Source organism: Camelus ferus, chromosome 9 (assembly GCF_009834535.1).
Source record: "Camelus ferus isolate YT-003-E chromosome 9, BCGSAC_Cfer_1.0, whole genome shotgun sequence".
NCBI lineage: Eukaryota > Metazoa > Chordata > Mammalia > Artiodactyla > Camelidae > Camelus > Camelus ferus.
This window is the reverse complement of record NC_045704.1, coordinates 34,428,136-34,456,094: the sequence shown is the minus strand read 5'-3', so window position 1 is coordinate 34,456,094 and position 27,959 is coordinate 34,428,136. Positions and strand designations below refer to the sequence as shown.

Sequence of the window (27,959 nt, the reverse complement as noted above, 5' to 3'; positions counted from 1 at the left end):
GTCAGGGTGCTAACTCCATTATTGAGAGGACTAAATCTGCCTAACACTTCAGTGGGCCAAGAGGGGCTGCGTAGGAACCTGATATGTTCTGTTTAAGCCCCATCCACATGGGCAGCTTTGAGCGGGTCTTGGCGAGCCCCGCTGTCACCTTAGAGATGTGGGTGACATCTCTAAGGGAGAAGTGGGTCATAGGTGAGGTGTTTGGAGGTGGGGGACAAGATTGTTTGTTAGCACTTTCTGAACCTCTCGTTTGGGGTGGTTGTATCCAAAAACCCAAGCAGTAAAAGGCTTGACCCAAATCAAAAAACAAACCATGAGATGGGACCTAAGGAAACAGAATGAAGGACAAATCCACCCAGAGGAACTGATTCATAGATTCAGGAAGCCTTACAATGACACACCCATCCCCTCCCCACTTTGTTCTCTGTAGATCAGTCTCCTCAGATAATCCCCAGACAATGAAATGGAGAAATTGTTCTTCACTGGGTCTCACCTTGGAGTGGGAAGGCTTTCCTTGTAATGAAAGTACTTGGAGTGCTGGGGCTAGAAGCTGAGGCTCTGGAGGGCCCTTGGAGGAGGTGGATGCGCTCCGAGTGGGACATGGGGGGGGGATGTTTAGCACGAGGAGGCGTGAGGGGAAGTAGAGCAGTGGAGCTGGTGAGAGGCTGTGGGTGATGCTCTAACGGATCCACATATCCCTGCCCCTGAACCCCTGGAACTCCTAAACTCCCAAGTGCCTGATGATGACTCTGGCTGAGCATCCTGTCCTTGTTGATGTGGGGAAGCAGCACATGCAACCATAGGAACATGGATGTAGAGAAAGGAAGTGATCCAGAAGAACTCACAGGCTTCGTGATGCGTTTGCCTCAGGTCCCAATGGACTGTGGCCAACACACAGTTATGGTAATGATTGAGCAGGGAAACTACTCCCGCACCCCTTTTTACTGGGGAGTGAACCTCTAGCTTCTTCTTGATGCGGGTACCATCCTTCTCAGTGCCCTTTCTTGTTCTCTGGCCTCTCATGCTATAGTTTCCTTTCTTGTCCCATTTTAAAATTTCTACATCATCCCTGGCACTTGTTTTGATCAAGGTGACAATCTGATACTTGTTTGGTCTGGTGCTCCCATCTGGCTTTGGTGCTCACGGCTAGAAGCATTCACAGTTGCTCCTTTGGATGGGCTACCTTGGGTCTGTAATCAATGACTTTTCATTCCCTCAAATGGAAAATATTTGTTAGGTAAACCAAACTTACAACCTAGGATGTTAGTCGAATTTGTAACATACATGCTACACATATATCCTGAAACAAACTTTTTCTCAAAACTTGATTTTAACTTACCAGTCTCTCTTCACCATTGATCTTACCGTGGAATGAGGGAGGAAATTAAGCATCGGGGGTAGGAGAATGCAGGTGAGGCAGCAGTACTGCAACACACGCTGTGTATGTCTTGCTTCTGTTGACTATGACAGGTTGAAGCATGTTTAAGTAGAAGTCCAGGGGCAATAAACACACATCTAGCTTAGCCACACTGCCCTTCACTACATCAGTAGTGTGGGAATGTGTCAGATTATGGTTAAAAGCATCAGCGATGGAGGAAATGCCCCAGCTCTGGATCTGAACCCTGCCTGTCTTTCTTCCTAGTTGTGAGACCTGTACCTTAGAGAGACACTTAACTCCCTCTGTGCTTTCTTGTCTTCATGTGTGCAACTGGGGAAATAACAGTACTGAGATCCTAGGATCATTATAGAGGAGGCTTAAAAACATAGCATGTATGAAGTGCTTAGAATATGGTTGGATGCTTAATAAGCACTTAAAATTGGTAGTTATTATTACTATTATTATTGTCAGTGGGGAACAGCAAAAGGTAGAAGAGCTCATTCTTTAATCACACATAAAATATAGATTGTAAGCAATTTGGGGCACAGTGACACTGTCAACATTGCTCTGAAATGGCATGGTATACTGAGTGTCTTGCAAATATGCCTTGGATCGCTGTGGAGTAGAAGATGAACTTGAAGGATGCCAAAGAACCATGCCAGGGGAAATACAGTCTTGGTCTGTGGTCTCAGCCAGCAGTTGTTAATGTTGGATACTGTAATTTGTTCTTGATAGTGTTTAGCAATATTTGGAGGGGGCCGTAATTCTCCCTCTTGTCACCAGCTGTTCTAAGGAGCAGACATTTCTGATGGTTGAGTTTCATGGTAATTGGTAGTGTTTCCTCCTTGTTCTGCAGGCAACCAAGCATCCAGCACTCTTAGGATGCTAAGTAATACGTACGTGGTTAAGATCAAGCCCATCTTAATATCAAGACTTTGGGGCATCATTCAATGGACAGATCATTTTGCTGGACAAGCCACACAATGCAGTTTTATTTATCTAGAGAGCATATTTGTGGGGGGGCAGTGCCCAAAAGTCTCAGTTTTCTTAAAATGGTGGTCTCAGAATGGAAAGTCTTAGCCAATTATTGTTTAAATGTTTGTGAAAAAGCTGGATTGCAATGTTAATATTGGAGAGGCCATAAGGACTGAGCCCTCCAACTGTGGCATTTTACCCCAATCCAGATGCAGGCCAAAGTAGTCTCTTGAGAACCCAAAGAAATTGGCATGATCCCATTCCAGGTATGGAGATAGCCCCATGACATTCCTAATCTTCCAGGGGATTCTAGAGGGCAGAGAGTGACTGCTGATGGGTTGTTTTGGACTTGGGGGTTCTTTTCCCCCACCCCATATGACTCTGGATTCTGCTTAGTGAGTTCCATTCTGTGGATTCCCTCACCATACTTGTGTTGCCTGTATCCCAAAATGCTTCAGCTCAGCTATGAAACGGATTTCTTGATTTGGGCATTTAAAACCCACTCTCAGAAACCCTTAATGTGCACAGCTGATTTTGCTAAGGTTTGAGAAAAGAGATGGAGGGGGTTTACCTCACAGAAGAGACATCACCTTAAAATGGAACGTCAGCTCCTCCCGTGCTCACCAGTATTTGCCACGGGACTTGGGGTACTTTGTTCTGGCAGGCTTAGCAAACTGACCCACTCCCCAGACAGGCGGACAGTCTGCAAATGAAGACACATGAACATGCAGATAGCTGGCGCTGGGAAAAGAGAGAAAGTAGGAAAGGAATTCCAGCCGCATCAACAGCTCAAGCAAAGACATGGAGGTAGGAAAGAGGAAAATATATTTGAGACTGGAATGTGGAAGGGAATAAAGAGCGATAAAGTGGGAAAGATGAGTTGGTCTCATATGATCAAGGACCTTGAATTCTCTGTTGAGAAGTCTGGCCTCTCCAGCTATTCTCTGGACCCTCAATAAAGCAAGAGAACCAAGGAATAGAGGTTGGATACAAATTTAGAGCATGTGGAAAATCCCAGTATTTTTTTTTTTTTTTTTTGCCTCCTCTTTTCCCGTTTGAGCTTTTACTTTTAAAGTTGAAAGACATTCTGAAGCATGAAAAAAATGTCTATAAAATGAAGAGAGAGGTTGAAAGAAGGTTTCTTTGCTTCAGGGGATTTGGGTGGAAATTTTTGTTGGCTCGAAACTCTGATGAACACAGAGGCATTGCAATGCCCATTTCTGTGAGTGAATTTTGGGGCATTCTCCAAGATGTGATACATTTATTGGCCAGGAAGGGATAAAGCTTCCCCACTGGGTCCCTTCAGTGCAAGCGATGAAATGACTTTGAGTCCTTTTGCACAGTGAATAAAATTTGGGTGGGTCACTTTCTGCTGCCGTGACCTGCGGTGGAGCGACGTGGGGGCTGCTCGGGGCTCCCGGGGACGGGGCGTCTCCCCCTCTCCCGACGTGGCAGGCTTTTGTGTGCTCGGAGCAGAGGGAGCTGGGAGCACGGGGACGAGGTGTGGCTGATGGGACCTGATAAACCCCACACAAAAAGCCAACTGTAGGGCTGAAAGGGTCTCCAATGTAGCTCTTTAATTTCCTCGCTTAGAAATGTTTCTCCTCTTTTCATCCCCAGCTTTTATCTTAACTTCTAATCGGAGCAAAGCGGCAGCCTTTCAAATTGAACAAATAGGTTCCTCTGGCCGTGACAAGATGTACCTCATTTTCTCGGCCAGCCTTCAGCAAGGTCACACCTTTTTAATTTATTTTCTGTAAGAAAAATCTACTTGCTGGATAGAACAAGGGCCAGATCTCGCTAGAGGTCATTTCTCGAGCTAGTCATAAAGTAGAATAGGATTAGAACCGTTTAATATCCTCGCCCTCCCCTGGCTGCCCACCGCCAGCTCGGAGGGTGCAGACGGGAGCTGGCCGGGCGACAGGGACACGCCGTGTGGATTGTTCTGCCCTCGAATCGTGCCGGGGGCTTTCCTCTTGCGTTTATTTATATTTGTTTGTATTTATTTCACACATGACCTTTACTCTCCAAAATGTACTTATTTAAAAGTGTTAATGAGAGGTCACGAATTGGTTTCACATTTTCTAATCAGAAAAGAAGAGACAGAAGATAGTTTGCTTCTAACTAATTTTAAGCTAATTTCTTCCTTAATATACCTTGTCCACCACCCCAACTTTAAAAATTGTTCCTGGGCAATTTTTTTTTTCCCGTCATTTAAAATCGAGGTGAATTATTTTACCCTGAAATCAAAGCTGTCTTCATTCCTTAAGTTTTAGATATTGGGTAATTTGCAAAAATATCCAGCCAGTTCTTTTCTGTTTTGTTTGTATTAAAGAACTGTATTTTTCTGATTATAAAATTAGTTTCCATTCATATTTGTAAATATACAGAAAAATGTCTGGAAGGATATATACCTACCTTTAATAGTAATTACTCCTGGAGAGGCACATAGGATGGTAGGCAGAGGGGGACTCCCCATGTGAACCCATCACTTGCGTATTTAACGATGATAATGCATTTATGTTGAAAAAAAGTTAAGTAAACAAAAATAGATTTTTAGAGAACGAAGACCATGCTAAAATGGATAGCAAATAAATAAAAGTCATCTATAATCTTACCTTCTAGAAAAAATTATTGATGATGCTTTGTGGTGTTCCTTCCCACACTCTAATCCTGTCTATTTTTGTAACTCTATTTCTCTATTTCATTAAATATTCTTTTAAAATAGTGTATTCAATGCCTGCACAGCATTCCATCAAATATGCCTACCTAATGCATTGAGACATTTTAAAACCTGCTTGCTGCTTTTGATTTCTGGCTGCTGTTAAAGGAACCACTGTAATAAACATCCTTATCTAGACACATTTGGGTACATCTCAGATCATTTTTTTTTAGGCTGGAGAAAATTCCTAGAAGTGGAATTACTAGTTCAAAGCAGAGAACATTTTCAAGACTGTTGATACATTTTGCCAAATTAAACCTCAAGAACTGTATATCCATTTAAATTACTACCAGCAGTATTTCAAAGTGTCTATTCCAGTTTTTGCTTTTTGCTGATTCTTTGAACTTGCTGAGGGAAGTAGTCATTTTAATTTGTATTTTTAAATTATTAGTGATGTTAAACCCTTATCATTAGTTTACTGGTTATTGGGATTTCTTCTCTTGTGACTCAGCTGTTTGAATTCTTTAACCATTTGCTTACTAGGGTTTTCATTTTTGCTTACGGGTTTGTAAACCCTTTAGAATTTAAAGATATTAACCTTTGTATATATTTTGTATTCTAACCTAATTTGATATCGACCTTTGATACTGTTTTTAAAATATTATTTTTTTTCCATTTTTATGTATTCAGGCACACAACTCATGTCCTTCATGGTGTTTTCATTTGTGCATCTACTTAGAAATGTCTTTTCTACCCTAAAAACATGTAACTATTTAATATCTTCCTAAGATACTTATCCTTCCAATTTTTTACATAACTCTGTATTGATTCAGAATTTTTTATTATAGTAGATGACAGGAAATAAATTTCATCTTTCTAGATAGATAACATATTTCTAAAACTACTGATTGCATTCATTTTTCTCAAGAATTTGAAATGATAAAAATATGTGTCCTGTTCCATTGGTTTACTTGGCTATTCTTGTGTCAGTAACATACTGGTTTAATAACTGTAGTTTGATAATATGTTTTTATATTTGTCAGTTTATTATTCATTATTCTTCCTTTTCACATATCTTCAATAATCTTGCCCATTTAATTTACAGAAGAATTTTAAAATTTCCCTGTCACTTGGCACTCACCAATAAACATTTAGTACTTAACCAATAAACATTTTTGATTGTACAAATGAATAATTAATTTGATTGGAACCAAATTAAACCTCTATTTGGGAAGTACTGACTTCCATGAAATTCAAGGACTTGAGTTGTCACTTTATGTGTTAAAAAAGATTGTGTTCCTCAGTAGTGTTTATTATTATTTTTTCCGACATAGGCCTCAAAAACTGTGGTGCTGGTGCAGGGGAGAGAAGTGGATGGATTTGAGAGGTAGATAAGATTTATGATTTACAGGTTTTGCTGGGAGGTTAGGGAGCCATGAGATTAGGGAGAAGGTTCTTGGCTTGGATAACAGGAGAACTTTTGGTGCTATTCACTAAGATAGGGAACATCAGAAGAGAACCAGGTTTCAGGGGGAAAGAACCATAGTTTGGTTTTGGGAATGTGAATTTTATAATGGCTTTGTGATATCCAAGAAGATACATGCAAGTTAGTTGTTGGATGTGCAGATTTGAAGCTCTGCAGAAAGGGCTGAGCAGAAAATCCACATTTATGAGTCATCTGCAAATGGGTGGTAATTAAAGCTAGACATTACCCAGAGAGCAAGCATGGAGTGATAAGAAAAATATGCACAGGGCTGAGCCTTAATGGCTAGGAAGATGTTGAGCCTGCAAAGGAGATGAGGCCAGAGTGAGTGTTAAGTCACCAAAGCCAAGGCAAGAAAGTGTCTCAGTTACAGCTAACTGATTTTCAACAAGGGGGCCAAGACCATTCAATGGGGAAGGAGTAGACTCTTCAACAAATGCTGCTGGGACAACTGGGTATTTACCTACGAAAGAATAAAGCTGAACTCTTACTTCATTCCATATAAGAAAATTAACTCAAAATGGATCAACAACCTAAATATAAGAGCTAAACCATAAAAGTCTTAGAAGTGTCATTTTAAGAAACTACACACGAATCACTGACTGTTCTTCAAATTCTGAAAGAGTATTTGGAGGTTTATGTGGTAGTTAAAGTTTTGGTTACAAGTTACAGAAATGGACTCCAGCTAGTTTATGTGGAAAAGAGTGAATTAGAGGGAGCCTCAGGAATTTAGTAAAAGTCAAGGAAATCAAGAGCTGGGAGTGGGCTGGAACCAGGCATCTGAATTGCCCTCGGGGGAACCAAGAAAGTTTGTTGGTTTATTAGGTTTTTGCCCCCCTTTTTTCTTTCTCTGACTCCTACCCAATCTCAATCTCTCTCTCTGTCTCTCTCTCTCACACACACACCACACATCACACACACACAGACACACACCACACACTTTGTGTCTTTCTGCTTCAATATCTTCTTTGTCTGCGTTGTGGATTTCTCTATTTCTCTTCTAAGTGGGGAAGCATGACCAACAAAAGCTCCCAGGTTTATACATGTTCAGTTTCCACCAATCTTGGTTCCATTTCCAAAATCTTAGTGAAGGGCTCTAATTGGCCCCCACTGGTCAGCCACCCCAGTTTGGATCACTCATCTGTTACATTTCACTAAAACTGTGATATTCACCTCACAATAAGTGTGCAGTGGATGGGGAAGAGCAGTTCCCTGACATATGTGTAAAAGGTGCTGGGACAGCTTTTGGGGACAAATAAGTTGAGTTTTCTTAAAAACGACATTGTCCAAAACTTCTGAATTTAGAAGGATGTAGCTAATTTTCAAATATTCAAACCACCTTAAGGAACTATCAGTACAATTTGATTCTAGCTACCTTTGATCAAGCCCATGCATTGGGAAATGAGAGCTACTTCAGAGCCACCTCTAACGACGGCAGGCTGCTGCCATTTTCAACACAAGTTCAAGCTGGTATGATAATCTTGTTTTTGAAACTTGGGTGGATTTGATGTAGCTCCACTGTAGTAGGTTGGCCTTGAAAAAGAATGTTACGGTAGTCAGGCACTGGAGTAGAAAATGCTTCATGATCAGGGGACAATGCGGTTTCTTCAGTCATGGCCAACATAGAGACAGTTTCCCAGGATAACCACCAAGTGTTCAACAAAAGCAAAGCAGGTACCCCGATTTTGCCCAATAGTTTAACTTAGTAAACAGCATTCAACTATTAGTGATTCAGATCCCCAAATAACAATAACATGAACCAGAAAGGGGCTCATTTTTCTCTCATAAAATGAAGCCCTGAGGAAGGCAACCCAGGGCTGATGTAGCAGTGACATTCCAAGCCCAGGCTTCCCTCCTCCATCTCGTAGGCCATCTCCAGCACGCTGTGTCCATCCTCAGGATTGTCTCAGCATCACAAGATGGACACTGCTGTGCCAACCATCACATCTATGTTTTAGGAAAGTAGGAGGGGAAAGACGAGAAGGCAAAAGGGCCCCTACCAATTTAGCCAGCAAGTGTTTAAGAACTTTCTCAGAAACTCCACCCAAAAATGTTCACTTAGTTTTTGTTGCTAGAATTTAGTCATGAGACCATTCCTTTCTGCAAGGGAGGCTGGGAATTGGAGACTTTGATTGGCTGTCATGCTGTCTTTTCCCTTAGATTCTCTGTCAAAGAGAAGAAACAAGATAATGAGTTGGTAGCCAGCAGTTTGTCTTACCAACTTTGTTTTCTTTGATGTTCCTCAGTTCCCTCATATACATGAATGACCCTCCCACAGCTACGTGCTACTCTGTTCCCTGCATTGAGAATTATCCATTTTTGTGATTTCATGTGTTTATTCATCTAACTAATATATATTGAGCACTAATTGTGTGATGGCATTTTGAGATATGGCACAGAACAAAATTAAAGAAAAATCCCTGCTCTCACAGTTTCTTTTTAGTGAGAGAAAAGATGATAAAAAGAAAAAAAACCCATAAAATAGTGTGCACAGTGGTCACAAGTGCTAAGGCAAAGAAAAGAAAGCAGGGCAGTGAGAAGTAACAGTCACTGAAATTTTAGATTTGAAAACCCAGGAAGATCTCACTGATTTTTGGAATAGAGGCATAAGGAAGGAAGGGCGCTAGCTCCACGAAGAGCATTCCAGAGAGAGGAAACTGCAGGTGCAGAGGCCCTGTGGTGGGAGTGTCTTTGGGGTATCTGAAGAACAGAAAGGAAGTCAGTGTGTTTTAAGCAGTGTGTGGGGTAAGTAGTGGATGAGTCAGAGGGAGGGTAGGGAGCCGATCATTTGGGCATCAGAGACCCTTCAAGTGACCCTTCAGCTTTCATTATTTTGCTTTGTTTCCCTACTTGGAATTTCTATAAACTGATAAAGCTTTAGCTTTGCTTTTATTTTACTATTTGTTTTTTAAATTAAAGTGCAGTTGGCTTACAATACTATATTAGTTTCAGGTGTACAGCCTAGTGATTCAATATTTTTGTAGATTATGCTCCATTGAAATATTTCACTATTTGTTTAATGAAATATCAGGTTTACGGGCTGATTGCCAGCATTGGTGAATATTTCTGCTCCTGTCTCATCAGCTTTAATAACATTAGACACAGGCCTTTAATTATTCCCCTTATCACACACACACACACACACACACACACACACACTTGCAAATACTTTTTTTTTTAAGTAGCATTGTTACTCACCAGCTGGCTGTGCTGGTGCACATTTTTATGTTCTCAGTTCTTTGTAGAAATTGAGTAATATGGCCTGATGTGGTTGACGTGAGTGGGTGAGAGGATGATGATATGTGAGAAACATATTAAATATGAAGGCAATCCTTGTACAAAGGGATTTCAACCAGTGGATTTAAAGATGGGAACCAACCCAGCAGCAGATGGAGTTACTTAGAAGTAGTTAGAGAAGGAATTCCAAGTGCAAGCTGAAACACAAACCTGGATTAAACCTCGAAAATATGAAAGGACTTTCATTATGAAGTTTGTTTCCATTTTTTCTTCTCTCTCTCCAAATCCCAGCCCCAAACTGTATGTCTCAGATGAATGGGGAGCAAGTGTAATTAACTGAATAGAGCAGTAAAAGGAGAATTATGGGATATGGAAAGCATTTAAATATGATTCATGGGTTTGGAGAGATTGCAAACATGTGATAGATGCTCGGAAGAGGCCATCAGAGAGATTGTGCTGAGAGCTCAGTTGGGAAATGTCTAAAGCGTGCCCTCAAATCTTGGCAGTTCATATAATTAAAAGACTAAATATTTTATAAAGATGAAGCAAATAAGATTTCACCAGCACCACACTCTGTGCCAGAAGTGATTAAACGTCAACCAAAAATGCATGCACATTTTTTCCTGGGGAAGCAAGATGTCTGCTTCTTCCCTCTGGAAGTCAGGACACCAGGGGCACTGTGCTTACCTGATTGCTGAGTGGATTACTAGTGACAGGAATCAGAAAGTAAGTGGAAACCAGGTCCTTGGCTACATGGTAGATGGAACCAGGACATGAGCTGGACTTCTACAAGAAAAAAGCCACTCCAAACCTTTCATGTCACTTTCTTACAACCTCCAGGATATCAGCACGGGTCATGCCCACAATGTGAAAGTTGAAACCATAACGCTTCTTAAAGAAAACACAGGAGAATACCTTTATGACATTGGGATCATCCAAGATTTGCTAGACAGGGACACAAGAAGAACTAACCATTAAACAGAAGATTTGATTAATTGAACTTGAATCAGAATTAAAACCTCTTCTCATTGAGAGAAACCATGGTGAAAATTAAAAAGCTAATCACAGACTGGGAGAAAATATTCACAAAATATATATTCATATCCATAATATATAAACAGCTCCTATGAATCAACAACAAACCAAACAATCCAATTTTGAAATGAGCAAACAAAAACAAACCAAAAAATGGCCAAAAGACTTGAGCTGGAATTTCATAAGAGAAGATACATGAATGACCAATAAGACTATCAAAAGGTGCTCAATATTATGACTCATCAGGGAAATACAAATTAAAACCACAATGGGATACCAATAACACTCAGCAGAATGGCTCAACTAAGGAGTGTTGGAGAGCTATCACTATGGTCATCCTCACCTTCCACTTCCAGCTGGTGGCCAGGTCTTGGCTATGGTTCCCCTTCCTGCCACCAGTGACTCTGCTCCAAAACCTTAGCTTCTGCCCTAGGACAGTCCCTCCCCATCTTTTCCTTCCACTCTGGAAACAGCTTCCTTACCCATCTCCCTGACTCTAGTCCCTCTTCTTCCACTCCTCTTCACTCTGTTGCAAATCTGGTTAAATCTCTCCCTGTCCCACATTCTTGGTGAGTTCCCCAAGCCTCCAGGTAGAGTACCCCCTCCTTTAGCATCCTTGCACCTCCAAAACCTCCACCTCTGTCCTCATCTCAGGAACTTGCTCTGTTCCAGACATGATCAACTCCCTCTACAGATTCCCAGACACACTGGCTCTGTCTCTGTTTGTGTGTTTGTTTCCTGGAGAGTCTCCCAGCCCATCCATATCACCCTCAGGATAAACACCAAACTCCTTACTGTCATCTCTAAGTCCCTGCATGGCCCACGTCTCCAAGTGAGTACCCACTTGCTCACTCTCTTTACTCCAGCCACTGAGATGGGAGGGTGGCGTATGCTCTGCCCTTCCACAGGGACTTTGCACATGCCTTTGCCCTTTGCTTGAAACAGCCTACTCCTTTCTTCATCCGATTAACTCCTACTCAGGCTTCTGCTCTCAGCTCAGTTTTCCTCTGCCCTTACCTGAATGATTCAGATCCCTCTCATCCTCATAGCACCATGACCTCTCCTTTGCAGCATGTGTGTCATAGCTATAGTTTTATGTTCGCTTATTTGATACCCTCCCCCCCAACACACATACTGTCTCTCTCACCACACAGTAGGCAGGGACAGCATCTGTTTTCGCACTGTTACTCCCAGTGCTGACAGCCATGCCTGGCTTCTGGCAGGTGCTCAGTAAGCATTTGTGGAGGGGCAGGATGGCTCAGGTACACTCATACTGCCTTGATCCAAATCCTGACTCTGCCACTTACTAGCCGTGTCATCAAGTTACTTAACCTCTTGGTGCAGGGCTAGGACTACAGCAGGGGAAAGTGCCTAGGGTGTAAAATGTAAAGAAGTATCAGTCTAGGACCTCCCCCTTGTCCTGGTGTTACCAAACCAAACTTGGGTCTGCTCGCCAGCGCACAGTAAAGCCAATCCACTGACATTGGGTTGTGGGGAAGAAAAGTGCAGCGTTTATTGCAGGGCGCCAAGAAAGGAGTCCAGGCAGAGCGTTTTTAATGGCCAGGTGAGGGAGGAGAGATCACGAGGCATGTGATCGGCTTGTTCACAATTCTCTGATTGGTTGATGGTGAGCTAACAGGGTGGTGGCACAGGGATTAACATTATCAATCCTCAGGCTCCAGTAGGTCTGGGGACTACATGCTCATGGTCATCAGTTAACCTCTTCCATTGGGTGGAGTTTTGAGCATCTGTAAAACAATCCAGGAGATGTGCATCAGATACTGTTATCTGGGTACCTCAGAAGAGCTAAAGCAGAGGATGTGGGGGCGGGCTCTGTCCCAGGAAGGCCCCCACCCCCATAAAGTCCTGCTCAGCTACGCTAGCCTTGTCCTCAGCGTCCTCCTGGGATAATAGCTGTGCCTGCATCCTGGACTTACCAAGATGAAATGATTCCGTGGATGCAAAGCACTTGGACCAGTTCCTGGCACAGTCTTCACCGCTTGTCAACTGGCTGAAGGCCTGGTTCATACCCTTCCTGTCACCTCTTCCTCCCAACTCAGGCCCACCTCTCCATGGGGCCCCCACTGTCACTGTCCACATCTGAAAAATGGCACTCGTAATAGTACTAAGGTGTGTAGTTCTCATAGCAGATTACACATCTGTCACTGTCACTATGGAACAAAAGCACTTTGAAGACTTCTAAATCTTGAGTATCTCCTGACTTAGAAAAAGCCCCTAGCCCAGGTCCAGCAAAGAGGGTGTCCGCCCTGAAAACTGGGCGAATGAATATCTATTTGCTCCTCTCATTTAAGGCCAGGTCTGAAAGATGCTCCTACCGTGGAGTGCATGTAGCTCTGACTCCTGGTCCTTTAAGCTTCAGGATTTGAAACTGGCAGCAGGGGGAGGGGGAGGAAATTGCACATTCAAGCAGCATCTGTACCTGGTCTCAGGAAAGCCTGATTTGCTAGCAGAATGAGTCTAGCAAGAGCAGAAATGCTCAGAGAAGGAAACACCCCCAGAGGTAAACTTTTTTTTTGGTTATTGTACAACTGGGAAGTTCATACATGTGGTGCTCCGTAAGTCCATCTGGGTACGGCTTGAACCATCTAGGAAACACTGCACGGAGTCGTCCATTTCTAAGCAAGCCTCTTTTCTTTCTTCTTTTCCTGCTTGGCGCTCCCGGCCTCTGTCTCCCATTCCCTGCCATCCATGCCTGCATATCGGGAATACAGAAGGATCCCAGATTACAATTCCCTCCAACCGCCCTGAAGAGGGCCAGAATTGTGGCTTCTGTCCCTCTGTACACCCATTACCCCCATACTGAAATTCCACGTTGCCCAGCCCTGGTCAGACTTCTCACAGACCATGAGGTTGGTCACGAGGGGGCCACGGTCCGGGGCAACGGATTTTCCAGGCCTGGGGCTGCATACCCAGACTCGTGCCCCATGGATGGCCTGTCATCTTTAGAATGTAGAACAGTGTGTGTCTTTGTCTTGTAGAAGATGAATCCATCAGGAGACCCACCTCTGGGGCTGATGGCTTAATGACTCACGTACAAATGCTGATTATTTTGAGCCTCGTGGGCAACTCTGAAACTGACATAGGTTTTCACACAGTCGGACTCTGGTTTTTCCTCCTACATCCGCTCCTCCACCCCTTTTCTATCCAGCAGGAGAAACTGAGGACAAGAACTCTCCCAAAGTCCTCCTCGTTGAATGGAGGGAGCTGTTTGGAAGGGCTTACAATTCCACAGGCAGACCTGGTCCAATGCAGCGTGTGTCGTCCCCATCTCCTCCACTGTAAACACTGATGATTCCTGCCCTCTTAATCTGCATCAGTCTGTCTGGCATTGGCAAAGGGAGAAAGCCAAGCAATCCAGAACATTACCAGTCACCTGGAGACGACAGAGGGTTAAGAACAACCCAGAATGACATAAACTGGTGCAGCGTGCACTGCAGAGTGGATCACTTCCAGTTAAATTACAAAGGCTTCCATTGCGATTATGATTTTATTCAAATCAATACTTATGAAGCCTGGAAATAGAGATGGAGAGGCCAGAAGGCAACACACAGCATGCCACACAAAGCACCTTTCCAATAAATATGCAAGAGTGTCTCCGCCATGGAATCTATTGCTCCCGTGAAGTCAGCATAAATATGTGAAGTACTTAGCAACACCCGCTGCATGTATATTGGCAATTTGTCAGCGTGCTAGCAGCAGGAACCCAATGCAAAAGTGCTTCGTGTTGGGCTGGTGTCGTTTTTCAGAATAGCAGTACAGGAAATTGCTAACTCTGGTTAATTCCTTTGAATTAAAATTACCCACATGTTTTCCTGAAAGAACCACAAGTGATTCTTCAGGGAAACCCCCTCCCCACCTTTCTCCAGTGCTACTGACCAACCCGGGGTCCCTCAGATTCTCAGCTTCTGCTTCAAAGCCTAGCCTAGTTTGATGGATATCTTTTGTTTTATCTCACCCTTAGGACAGCCATCTCAGTTTTCCTCCAGGGTAACTACCCCCCCTCCCCATATCCTGAGCCAGTGGTAGTCTGGGTGGTGTTGGCTCCACCCTCAGCCTGTCTTTTGATCTGGCCAATCAGATAATCACATTTCTCTGGCCCCAGTGATTGGTTCAGAGATAGGCATGTTCCTCAGGTTGGGCCGGTGAGAGTCAGGCCTAGGGATTTTGTTTAAGCTGCTTGGAAAAAAGAATCTCTTTCTTTCTGCAGCACTTGGAGCCTGAACAGTGAGCCTGCAGCTTCCCCCAAGCACCACATGGAGAAAGTCTACCTGAGAGCAAAGCTAACACAGAGGGAAGTGCAATCAGTTGAGTCCTAATGACATTGCTTGAGCCACTGGATCAAACCGTGCCTGAGGTAGTAATCTGAATTTTTTTAACTGTAAGAGCACATTTAAAAGTTAGTATGTGTTTGTTCAACAGATTGAGGTTTTTTTTTTTTTTTTTTTTTTTTTTTTTTTTTTTTTTTGTCAGTCACAACTAAAAAACTAACTGATATAAATCTCAGGAGCATACACACTAATGTTTCTAGTGCCCATGTTAGATAGATTAGTGAAATGAAATGGCTCTATAAATAAAAATAAGTAATCATTTTTAAAGGAGAATGGGATGTGGTTGCGGACAGAGGACACTGGATGTGTCATCAGCATCCCTGGAGTTAGTGTCACTCACCTGTGGGCATCCCCCCATCCTGTTCAGTCTTTACTGTATGTGGAAGTGACACTTCATGCTTCCTCACCAGACCCAGGTCTTAGTCCTCTCTGGGCTTCAGCACTCAGGGCACGGAGGAGATGTTTGTGGTGTGACTTCTCTTGTCTGTAAAATGGATCTCCAATGGAGATGTTTGCTAAGGCTGTGTATCCTGCGCAATCCTATGGCCACCGGAGAAGAAATCAACATCACAAAACAAGTAAAAGGGCCTTCTGTTTATGCAGCTTAGATGGAGCTTAAACTTGAACTCTAAATTTTTTATCCTATCCCAGTACCACGTTCGCAATCTAGGATTTTCTATGAGGAAGGACGACTTGCTTTTACCAAAACTTCCTCAGATTCCTTTTAGTTGAGACATTATGCCTTGGCTTGTGGCTCTGGTTGTATTGCAGTGTCCCTGAGTTTGTGTTACTTCTGCAAAGATGGTAACTGGGGTGTGGGAGAGACTCAATTTGATGTGCTCTGTGCTGTTGAAATGTCTTGGCTCTCTCAGCCACAGAACAGCTCAGAAACGTGTGATGAGCACATCTCTGGAGCAAAATGAGGATCTGAGTCCCCTGTTAGGGTTGTGATCATAATCACAGCAAGGAACCGCTTTGCTGTTTTGCCGTCTGTACAGTCTTGTGTTTCAGCTCTGAGCTATCAAGTTTCCTATTACCCCCAATGCCATCTCGCCAGCACACTGGGTTCAAAATGGCACCAGGCAATGAGCTTTAAGGTTGGGTCGCCGCTGTTGTAGCAGATGTAACTCTTGTCGAATAACACACGTGCCCCCTTAACATCTCCTGGTGACTTCTTCCTGAAATGATAGGTTAAAGGACTGTCACTATTTATGGGGAGATATTTCATCTGCCAAATCGTTTTCAGTGAAACAATCAAAGCCGCCATGTACAGCTCCAAAACGCAGGCAGGGACGAAGCAGGGAAAGTGCAAGGGCTTATATTCAATCTGGTTTGGGTTACAGCTACAAGTAGGAGAAATGAGGCTCCAGAAATGACTGTCAGTTTCCCGATTTTAGTTCAGGAATGGATTGCGGTCTGGGCAGCTTGCAAAGCCATGTCACATTGAACTCAGCACCGAGGGACATCAGCTCTTTGAATGTGTCTCTATCCAGGACCTGCCCTGACTCCTTTTTTCCTAGGCGTGGTGGACATCATCTTCCCAATTAAGAGGTAAGTCCCACGAAGGCAGAGACTTTCCCCAGTGTCTACAGCAGTACCTGGTGTGGAGTGGATGCCTATAAATTTTCATTGAATGAAAGAATCACTCAAATTACAGGCACAAGTCTCCTTTGGGTGCTTACGATATTGGGAATGAAAAATTGAATGCGCAAAAATTAATTACTGAACATACCGAGAGAAGAGTAGAGTCCCTCTGCAATCACAGCCTTGGTTTTGCGTGTAGGTTTCAAGACTTGAAACTCTGCCATCACTGATAAGTGACAAGTTCACACTCTTAGTGCATGACTGCATGACGGTGAAAGCCAGCTCACCACACTCCATGTTTGTGTGGCCTGTAAGCCGGGTACCCACAGCTCGTACACATGTGAGTCCAGCCTGCATTGCATTTGAAGTACAATGAAATTAGTTGGCAGTGTTTAAAATCTGGGAGATTTTTATATTACAATATGAATTGATGGGTTTCCCTTAATAACGGAAATGTTCTTTCCTTTCTACAAGGCATCAGTTGGCTGGAGCTGAGGTGTGGGTGGTCCCATGAGCTGAGCCATCCTGTGATGTCCAGTGTGCCCTAGTCCTTACCTGAGTCCCCTTCCTTGCTCTCATAACCTACCTGGTCCTGAAGACTTTTGAGTTTGCTGCAGGGAGTTCTAGTTAAGGGCCCTGCCTCTGGAATCTGCATTTAGATTGCCTCCTGCTGTGTTACCTTGGGCAAGTTACTTAACTTTGCTGAGCATCAACTTCCCTATGTGAAATATGGTTCCTACTCCGTAGGTTGTTGTGAGAATCCAGTGAGTCCGAGTGTATACACAGCACTGAAAACAGTGCCCTGTAGACCATATGTGTTTGCTACCATTGTCAGAAGGTGGGTATGCATGTAGAATAGATTTGTCTCAGAGAGCAGCTGGAGAATGAAGCTTGGTGTAATCGTCTAAGACTCTGACAATGGGTCATGCAACATCTTCCCTTTGAGCTACACATAAGGCCTTGACACAGCTTTGCTGCACGGGATGATCTGTCACTTCCTGGAAGATGAGGACCTAATCTTAGGGTCTTTTGTGCCTGTCACAGGGTAAATACTTGGTACAAATGACTTACTAACCAAATACTGGCTAGTTGATTTACTTCAAAGTCTCCAGTCATGTCCTAGCTCAGTTAGATCCAAATTTTCAAGAGGATACAGAAATCCTAATTGTCAGGTAAAACTTCCCAATATTAAAAAAACAAAAACAAAAAACCAAAATAACAAAATCTTGGTGTGGGTCCACTAAAACACACCTGCAGGCTGCATTCAGCCAGTGAATGCAGCGCCTTGTAACAGATGCCATTGGTGCCCCTGGGGTCTTATTACTTCAGGACCCTCAGAGATGTGCAGCGTCTGTGTCCCTCAGCCTGGGGTCTTTCTCAGGCCACAGCATCCACTCAGCTCACACACAAGGACTTCAGTGCCAGAGAGTTGACCCTTTTCAGAAGTAGCTCACATTAATGGCTGATGGGAGTGGTGGATAAATACCCCAGCTCCCTCACCCATCAGATAGGATAACTCTGAGACCCATGTGTGTTCTACACTGGATCCCCCTACTCTCCAGCAGGATGGAGCCCCAGTTTGATTGGCTTAATAATGCACCAGTTTTTGGCTGGCTGCCTCCCTTCCCCTGTCTCACTCTACTACCTACTCATTCTACTATCCTGTTACCTAAGACCACTTCCCTACAGCTTACCCGTGAATTCTCATCACAGGGTCTACTTCTAGGAGAACGCAAACTAAAATAATTCTCTTGGACACCTGTCAGTGTCATTGGCCAGGCATTGCAAAATGGATAGGCTTTGGAGCCTGAGGGCCTCTTTGGGGCCAAAATAAGCTTTCGTGATCCACCTAAACTTTGAGAGAATTCCCTCATAATTTTATAGCATGAGGGTGGGGGAGGGAAATTCTTCCAATTCCCATGCATTCATTTGCATTTAAATTTGAAGTTGAAATTAAGGCTTTTAGAAACTTTTAATTTCTATTTAATTATAAGAATTTCACTGCAGGGTATCTATCTGATTTAAAAGAATAATTAAAATTAAGTATAGCTGCAGTGATTTGTCACAGTGTATGTCTGTCCTTTAGAACGTTAAGCAACAGAAAATTATGTGTGGCTGGAGGTGCTCTATATGTAAATTCCGACAAGAACAGAATTGGGTGATAGAGAAATTCAGATCATGAAAATCACGTTGCAAGTTTGAACATCAGCACCTAATAAATGCCTTAGTTGTTACCATTACTTCTCTTAATATCCTCAATTAAATGATTTAAAACAGAACAATAGATAAGCAAGATCAATTAATTTTGTAAGATGATCAAAGGAATGTGGTTCAGCATTGTCGAAGCTGTAAACGTGATAATGGTTTTATCAGACAAGGAAAATAACTCGAAGTGGCTCAAACCTGATTCGTTTATGCTCGGAGGGGTTTGATTTGTGATTAGTCAAATTGGCTTTTGTCATAGGGAGAGTTTTAGGATCTTGCCCATTAATTTTAGAGAAAAATAATTCAGACATTAAAATAGATGCTATTCCCAGATGGTTGTATGTCAACCGGAATAAGCGATAGCAACCATCAAAATATCTTGATCCTGTAACCTGTGGAAAGGAGGCTGCGAGAGGGGCCGGGGAGCTGCTAGTAGCTGCAATAATATTGTTCCTCCTGGGTACCCAGAGAAGGGCCCCAACTCAGCTTGTGTGTCTGAGGTCTAGGCTGGAGGCCAAATGCAAGGGACAGAATCAGCCAGTGGTTTTCTGCTCTGGTGAAGGATGTGCACTTGAGAATTGGAGAGTGGCAGGGCGAAGGGAAAGACTGTTTCTGAAAGGCCATATATATCAGCAGTGTGTATTGGGGTTAAGAGTGATTCAATAATTTATACCCCTCTGCCTTTTGAAAAGAAAGGGATAGCTTCCCCTACACAAAAGGAAAAGAGACAGTAAAAGAACAGAAAAAGATCAAAGCTGAGTAATAAGGGAGTGGTAGGTCACGAGTATGGTGGCTCAGTCTAAGCTAAGGGAAATTTTTGTTAGCCATTAAAAACAATTTTTTGGTTTGGAGCTTCCTGCCAACCAAAGCAAAAAGGGAGGCGCAATGAGTGATTACCTCTTATTATCTTATTTAAAATAGAAAAGAGATGGCTTTAAATATTGAAGAGGATTTTATTTTATAAGATTAAGAAAGTGAATACAAGCATTGATTGTTTAAAAAAAAAAAAGGCGAAGTAATAGCATTGGAAACACAAAAATAGTTCCTCTGTAAGTTCCTCTGGTTCATTTGGACCAGAAGGCTTTTGTCTGGATGAGAGCAAATCATCAAGTTGTGAGGTCTCCACCCATCTTGTGATGTCAGTCTCAAAGACCAGAAATACCACCACAAATCTAGGTTTTTCACAGACAGTGTGAGTTGGGGTTGGGGCTATAAGCATGCCCAGTAAGCATGTACTTGGCTGGAATGATCCTTGGTTGCGGTTGAATGATCAAATACTGACCTCACAACTTTGAGGGGCAGGTCAGTGATTTCTGAGGAGAGAGCAGGACGCAGGGTGGCAGGCGGGGGGCGGCACTGTGACCAGTGAGTGGCTTTCCGGCAGTTGGCTTGCTGCATGGGCCACCGTTGGATTTCCTCAGCACCGCGAGGGGAAAGCGCAATTGCTAAGTGGCTCATGGGCTGCTGCCCGCCTTGCATTAGCAGTTATTTGGGGCTTACTGGAAGGACCTTGGCACGCTTTCTGATTAACCAGGCCACCGTGTTCTCTTCCTCCTCCACTGAAATTCCCAGAGCTAATCTTTGATGGCTCTGAGGCCTAATGGCAAAAAGGTGCACCACACTGCCGTGGACCCACCTCCACTGGAAAATCAACAGAGAGAAAGCTCTTGGACTCGGCTGTTATTTGAGATTCCTGGAGGGTAGATAATGCCAAGGAGTTCTCCCAGCCAGTGGTGGCTCTCCAAAGTCTCATGGTGGTACGTCAAATACAATTCCCGCAGGAAGGTGTCATTTTCTGCCGTACATCACATCATTTCTGGATAGGATACAAGGGGCTTGCACTTGGGAGACAGATTTGGGTCCAAATCCCATGTGGCCACTTACGGGTTATGAGATCCTGGGGAGATGATGTAACTTTGTTGAGTCTGTTTTCTCATCTGAAAAACAAATCTCCACGAGTTAATAAACCTAAAGCATCAAGATCTATCTTTGTGCATAGACAGTCCTCGGGTCATAGTCCCATTTTTAAATATATAACAGACCGAGATGCCAAGAATACAGAGAGAATAAAGCACAGTCCCTTGAAGAATTCTGAGTCTACAGAGGAAGCACCAAGACCCTGTGACACGCACCATCATTGAAGCATGTGTTAACGGCGTCGCAGCAGGAGGGAGTCTAGCCTGGTGATTTGTACACCAAAGGATGGCGTTGACCCCAATGGCTGTGACTGAAAGCAGATGAGTTCATCTCTCATTTCTAGTTCTGGCTGCCTAGAGTGTGAGCCAGGGCCAAGGATACCCACTTATATTTTAGGTGCCTCTTCAGTAAAAGAATGGAGGCTGCTCTGCACAGGTCCCCTATGTTCCTTATTAGCCATATGGAGACTGGCCTTCAAGGTAGACACTGAGAAAATTACAGAGCGTAGGCAGATTTGAATGTTAGAAAGTTTACCCGTCTCCACCCAGAGTTCAACCTGGAACTCTTCTAGGAGAGCCAAAGCTTTTCCATTAGCTAATCCCTGGTCCCCAAAAATTACAAAGAGGGGGAACAGAGCACATAATGCATTCCTGTAAAGTAGTTATGAGCCTTGCATTAGGATCATGTTTACAAGGTGACTGGGATGCCATTAATATAAAGGATTCCATCCAGCCCGATGACTGTGATTTAGTTCAGGGAAGGCGCACAGTGGAGGTGCCCTGGGCTGTCTCCACAGCCAAGTACACCGAGTCAGGGTCATTCAGCCAGCCTGCTGTGTGCTTAAGCTTAAGCACTGAACTTCATCAGCAGTGTAATTCCATTTATGCTATTACAAAATTAAATCGAGACTTGAACTGTGCTTTTTAAAAGATTATGTGACCATATGTACCTTGAACAAGGGCCAACTTTGAAAAAAAAAGGGGGTCTTTTCACAATTCCTTTCTGTTAGGTTAGGACTTTGTTATTTCTTGTTTCCTTTTTTTTTTTTCCTCCTATAAATTTGAATCAAACCCAGCCAGTAGTTAATAAATTGATATGATTAGAGCTTAAAATATTTTCATTTTAAAACATGCCTTCAATATGGTTTAAAGGAAAAATAAAATCTTGTGGAATCCAGATCATGTATCAAGCATGGAATATCAGTGTTCCCACACTCCAAGAACAATGTGAGCTAACGTTTCCGATGGCTTTTTATCAAATCAGGTTTTAAACCAAAAGTTTTAGAGTCAGTACTGAGTAATTGAATTAGCAAATGGTACAGTTAATTCTTAAAGCAAGTCAAGGAAAACAAAATCTTATGTCTAGCATAAAGCTACCATTTTTGGAGAAATTATGTAACATTTAGGGGAATGCATCTCTTGTATTCAGAAACACTAGAGAACTCAATTAGGATACATAAATTAAGCCAGCAGAGAATTTTTACAGCAATGAATTTTATAGACAAACAACAACAACAAAAAACTAATCATTTTAAATGAAATCCAGCCATTATTTTAAAGGACAATCATATCTGGAAAAATTAATAGGAAAAACAAGTATACTTGAAGTCTAAGGGAAATGTGAACAGTTAAAAAATTTTTTTAATCAGCATAAGCTGCTGCTTGTAAAATCTAGACTGGTTTATGCATATGCAATAGCTCTTATTAAGATGCATTAGAAAATCCAAGTGCCATTAGATAATGAAACTGACCAGAGGTATTTTCTAGTGCTTCAGTTAATACCCTGATGGTTAAACTATAATGACCAAACTCAATTGGCATCAAATTCAGATGTGAATTGTACTTAAAGACCTTAGAGTCACTTCTTAGTGGATTGGTTTTGAAAGACAAAAGCACTAAATTAAAATAATTGTTTTGTCTGAAAAATTTTTTTTCAGTGATATCCAAAATGGGTGTTCCCTCAACCTCAGAACACAGCAGGGTACTAGCATCCTCATCCCATGCCTGCCACAGAGTTGGTACCCAGTAAATATACTGGGTTCAGTACCTTAATAAAGAGTGTTTTCAGAAACTCAGTATGAATGACACTCAGGCAGTATGATCTGATCCAAAACTATGCTCTTTCCTTTGAGATCTTAAAGTCTCCAGGCTTGTCTTAATTTAAGTTCATTGTGCTAAACTCATCTTGTTTTAATTTTAAAAATCTTGAAGATGGGAGCACACAATAATACTTTTCATTTTGCAAGTTTCTAAACATTCATAGTCAGTTATTTAATCCTTGCAACAAACTTCTCCCAATTTTCCATAGTGAAATTGAGTATCTTTCTGAAGGTTGCATGCCCAATAGATGGCAGAACCTGGATTAAACCCAGTGAACACAAATCCTGAAGCCATTCCTTCAGCCTGTACATTGGAGGTCCACGAACTCTGGCCCAGGGGCCAAGTCCAGCCTATTTTCTTAAAGAAAGTTTTCTTGGAACATAGCCTCACCCATTCCTTTGCGTATTGTCTGCAACGGAGACCATATGGCCCCCAAACCTGAACGATTTACTATCTAATCCTTTAGGAAAAAGTTTACTGACCACTATTCCACACCATTTGCTTAAGAGTAAAGACGAGGTAAGGTGACAGCTCAGAGAAATTTCATTTCCACAAAAGCCTTCCATTGAAGTCAGCCAGAATTCACTGTCAGAAATAACAGTGTCTGTCAACCAAGTCAAGACAGCGTGGGATGGCAGAAAGGGCATATAGCTTTGACTCCAAGCCAAGTTTAAATATTAACTCCACCAGTTAATAAATGTATAGACGAGTTAAGTTGCATCTTTCCTCTGGGTCTATTTTATTAATTTTTGTTCTTTATTATTCTTTTTTCCTACTGTCTTTAGTCTTGCTCATTTTATAAGGCCTTGGAGACTTAGCTCACTAATTCTTTTATTATATGTGACTTGAGGGCTATAATTATTCCACTTAATATGGTTTTATCTTTGTAGCATGAGTTTTGATAACTAATCTTTTGTCCTTCAGTTATAAATATTTTACTGTTTTCATTATAATTTATTTTCTGACCCATAGCTGTATAGAAAGTTTTGATTGCTTTCATTGTTCTTGTTTAATTTCCAAATACTTACTAAGACCAACTTTTTCTTTATAACTTTAATTGTATTGTGGTCATGGGCTATGGTCTGTATAAAGTATAAAATGTATCAGTTTTGTTCCCCATGCTTCTAGAATTCCACTTACTCCTTCTAGAGTCAGTTTCTTCTTTCTCCACCCCATACCTTAGTAGTAAGGACCTGTGAATAATAACTCTCTTAGTCTTTGAAAACTTTCATGTAACCCCGTCTTTTAAGTAATCAGTTGTATATATACTTTGAGAATTTTTTTTTTAACAACTTGAAGAAATTATCCTATTGTTTCCTGGCTTTGATTGCTTCAATAAGCCTGTTGTTTTCCTTGTAGTTTTTTTCCCCCTCTATTTGCTTTTAGAATTTTTCCTTTGGCTTTGGTATTCTGCACTTTCATTACCATGGGGAAGAGTACGGATTTCTTTAATTAATTCTTCCCAGTATTTAATGTGCTTCTTTTATATGGAGTCTCATGGTTTTTTTTTTTTAATTCTAGGAAACCATCAACCTTCGGGTATACAATTTATGCATGATGTTTTCTCCCATTCTTCCTATACTCAGCTCTGGAACTCCAGTCAGATGCATTTGGATCTTCTGATTTCACCCTCTGTGTCTTCTCATCACTCTACCATGTGGTCCATCTTTCTCTGCCTCCATGGTCCATTCTGAGTAACTTTCTCAGATCTATCTCAAAAGTCACTAATTCTCTCCTCAGCTATATTTAATTTGCTATTTAACTAGTGCTTTGAAGTTTCAATGTCAATGAGTACATTTTTCACAAATACGAAGTTATTAATTAGAGAATTATTTATAATTTGAGAATCTAGAAGCTGCCTAAATATCCAATAATTATAAACTAAATGCTGATCAACTAAATCCTAATGCATCCATTTGATGGATAATTATGCAACCATTAAAATTATACTTACAAGTTGCATTATTTTTACTATTAAAAATAATTCCTTAAAACACATTCAGTTTACCAATAGGGCACCTGGGTAGAGATTCTAAACCTGAGGTCAGAATTGTCCTTTGATTAAATATGTCCCTCCTGTTGAGTACTTCAAACAAACAAGCAGAAGTCTATTTCTCGGTATTAACTGATAGTCAAAATCTTGTTAGTGATTTTGAATCCATACATGTTATTTCTGTCCCAGAGTTGAGTTCAGAAAATTGAAATCCGTGTGTTGGTGTCATGACTAAGATGCCCTGAACTTGTTTCTTACTTTTCTCTCAAACATAATTAAGAATCTGGCTTTGAATATTGTCAGTTAAGAACTGAAAATTGCTTTTCCATTCTAAAAACTGTGCTTTTTAAAAAAACAGTATATAAAGCAAGGGCCACGCTTAAATCAAGTGAGGACTTGTTTTTGAAGCTTTGGCTTTTGTTAAATAAAAAACAATTTTACATTTTTAAGAACAAACTTAAGGGCTGTGGATTTGCCAACCATAGTAATTTCTTACACTGGCAAAGTAGGGCTTTTCCTTACCTTATCTGAGGCTAAAATTTGACAGAAGAGCTATCACAGGCAGCTGTGAAAATATCTGCAGCCTATCCGCTCAAACCCTTTAATTTGGTCAATTTCCCTCCTTCTTTCTTCTTAGTGTTTCTGTAATGTTCTGTCTGCAGACTCACAGATGCCCCTTCCCTGTTCCACATCCTACACCAGTGCTCTCTTCCCCTGCTTAAACAACACGACAGCAGGGGTCGTAAAAACTGATGAAGGGAAAACTTCTCTAAAATATTGGGATTTGGGACTCTCAGTGGCCTGGTCTGGGTTCCCGTTTTCAAGGTGCTCCTCGGATTTGTCTAATCCTCTGGTCAGACCATAATCCTTAAACACAACGATCATCATAAACGCTCTTCTGTTTCCATTTATTCCGAGAGGTCGAAAGATGCGGCTGGTTTATGAGTTTATTCTGCCATGTATCACTCCCGGTGGGTCAGCAGGCCGGCGGATGGATGGGCAGCACCCACCTCCCCATTTATTACTCTTGTCAACTCGGCAGGGATTTTTTTTTTTTTTTTTTTTTTTTTACCTTGTGAAAGGCCCATCAGCAATGAATCAGTGAAGTGAAGACGACAGTTGATTTGTGAATTTAGATTCTATAAAGTGACTCCGCTTTGGTGGGCTGTGTAGATAAAGCAACTGTCATGATAAGGTGGCAAGTGCAATTCCACAAAACCAAATTTATTGCACACTTGAGGAAATCATCCTATTTGAAAATGCCATAAATTCGAAATTGAATATTACTTATTCCCATGAATTTTGATTTATATTTTGAATATTTTTAATAGGATGCTAAAGAGCCTCCGTTCGAAGTTATGAGTTTCTGCATTTCTTCTCACAGGCTATTGTGACTTGGCGCAGAATATATTGGCCATTCTGAGGATTTGATTTGCGTGGACTGCAGTGGGGGTGAGAGAAAGGATTCATGCACCTGCTGAAGGCACCCTCTGGGGAGTGATATGGATGCTGGTTATAAAGAAAGGGAGCTGGCTGGCCACAAACTTCCTCCCCCCTCCCCCATCTCCTAAGGCTGCCACGAAGCTCAGGGAGGGACTTTTTGTACCAGTTCAGACAAGGCTGAAATAGCCACGGAAGGGAGTACAGAATCCTGACTCCCCAAGTGGGTTCGATCCCCATTATCAACCCTCAGAATCCCCGTACTTCTCTGGAGCACTTACTGCCACAGTAATTAATGATTTCAGTGACAAACAACAAGGTCCTACTGGATGGCATAGGGAACTACATTCAATAACTTGTAATAACCTATAATGAAAAAGAATATATATGTATAACTGAATCACTGTGCTGTACACTAGAAACTAATACAATGTTATAAATCAACTATAGTTCAATTAAAAAAAAAAACAGTCTGAGTCATAACTTATTTACAATCCATCTCCACCAATGGACCGCATCCCCTGGCTCATGGCTGAGCTCCACGGGGCCTGGCAGGCAGGAGGTCCTCTGATAATGAAGACAAAACCTCCCTTTCCCAGAATGCCTTAGGCTATCACCTTTCCAGTTCACTCAGCTTTCTGCTTAAACTGATAGCCAAAAAGAAAACCGTCCCAGTGCCAACCCTGGATGTTAAAGCGCTTAAGAAAAGGTACACCCAATTTACGTTCCTCCAGAGAGAAAGATCGGGAAAGATTCTTCCAACCTGAAACTGAAAATGGACAGCTTTGCCTCGTCCCTACGGGGCAGTGCCTCAGGGAGCATTTACCCCGCCTGCGGTGGAAAGACAGCCTGGGTGGGAAGGTCATGAAGTTCAGGGTGAATGGCTTCCCCATTCCTTGTGCAAACCTCACCCAGCACATGACTTGTGTGGAACAGCTTCTGAAACTGTCAGAGGGCATTGTGAGGACTTCTCCAGCCCAGACTGGAGCCGCCTTGTCATGAATCCTCCAGGGGAGCGACTGGGCTTGAGTCAAGAGAAACTTCCTGCTGGTTGAGAAGTTTCAGCAGAGGAGGGTCTGGTAGAGCCAGGAAGGTCTCCATGGCTCCTTTTTAAATACTTTTGATCACTGCTGTGTTTTGAGCACTGATGGAGTTTGCATGGTACCTACTAGAAAGGTTTTTAAATCTCTGTGTAACCTAAAACCTTGTAACTTTCCAGACCTGAGCCCTCTTAGGTCTCAAAGCCCCCAAAGCAATGTGCTGTTCTTTTTTGCATTTTTACTGTGGTTTCTCTTCCCATGAGGCATAGAGAATAAGAGAAACTTACAAGAAGAGTTAAAAAAAAAGATAGGATTGTCTGGCATACCCTACTCCCTGCTTTCTGACCACCACATCTACCAGGCTGTACAGCAGAGTTTGGGTAGCTTTAATGCATCCATGTATGATTGCACTGGCTGAGACCTGAGCTAGATGCATCTGGGGAAACACCACCACGTGGCCTTGGTAGGTAGCCTGGACTTCCTCACAATACGGCAGCTGGGTTCCGAAAGCGAGTGTCCACAGTGGGAAGAGGAGGCTAGGAAGAGAGGGACAGATAGACAC

General features: G+C 42.3%; 1 long non-coding RNA gene across 1 annotated transcript; it reads left to right on the top strand.

Annotated features, from left to right (window-relative positions):
* The first annotated feature begins 15,047 nt into the window (after positions 1-15,047).
* On the top strand, positions 15,048-26,757 carry LOC116665754. Its single transcript, XR_004322416.1, has 3 exons — positions 15,048-15,145; positions 16,517-16,670; positions 26,302-26,757. It is a non-coding gene; the product is annotated as an uncharacterized LOC116665754 (long non-coding RNA).
* The last annotated feature ends 1,202 nt before the right edge of the window (positions 26,758-27,959 follow it).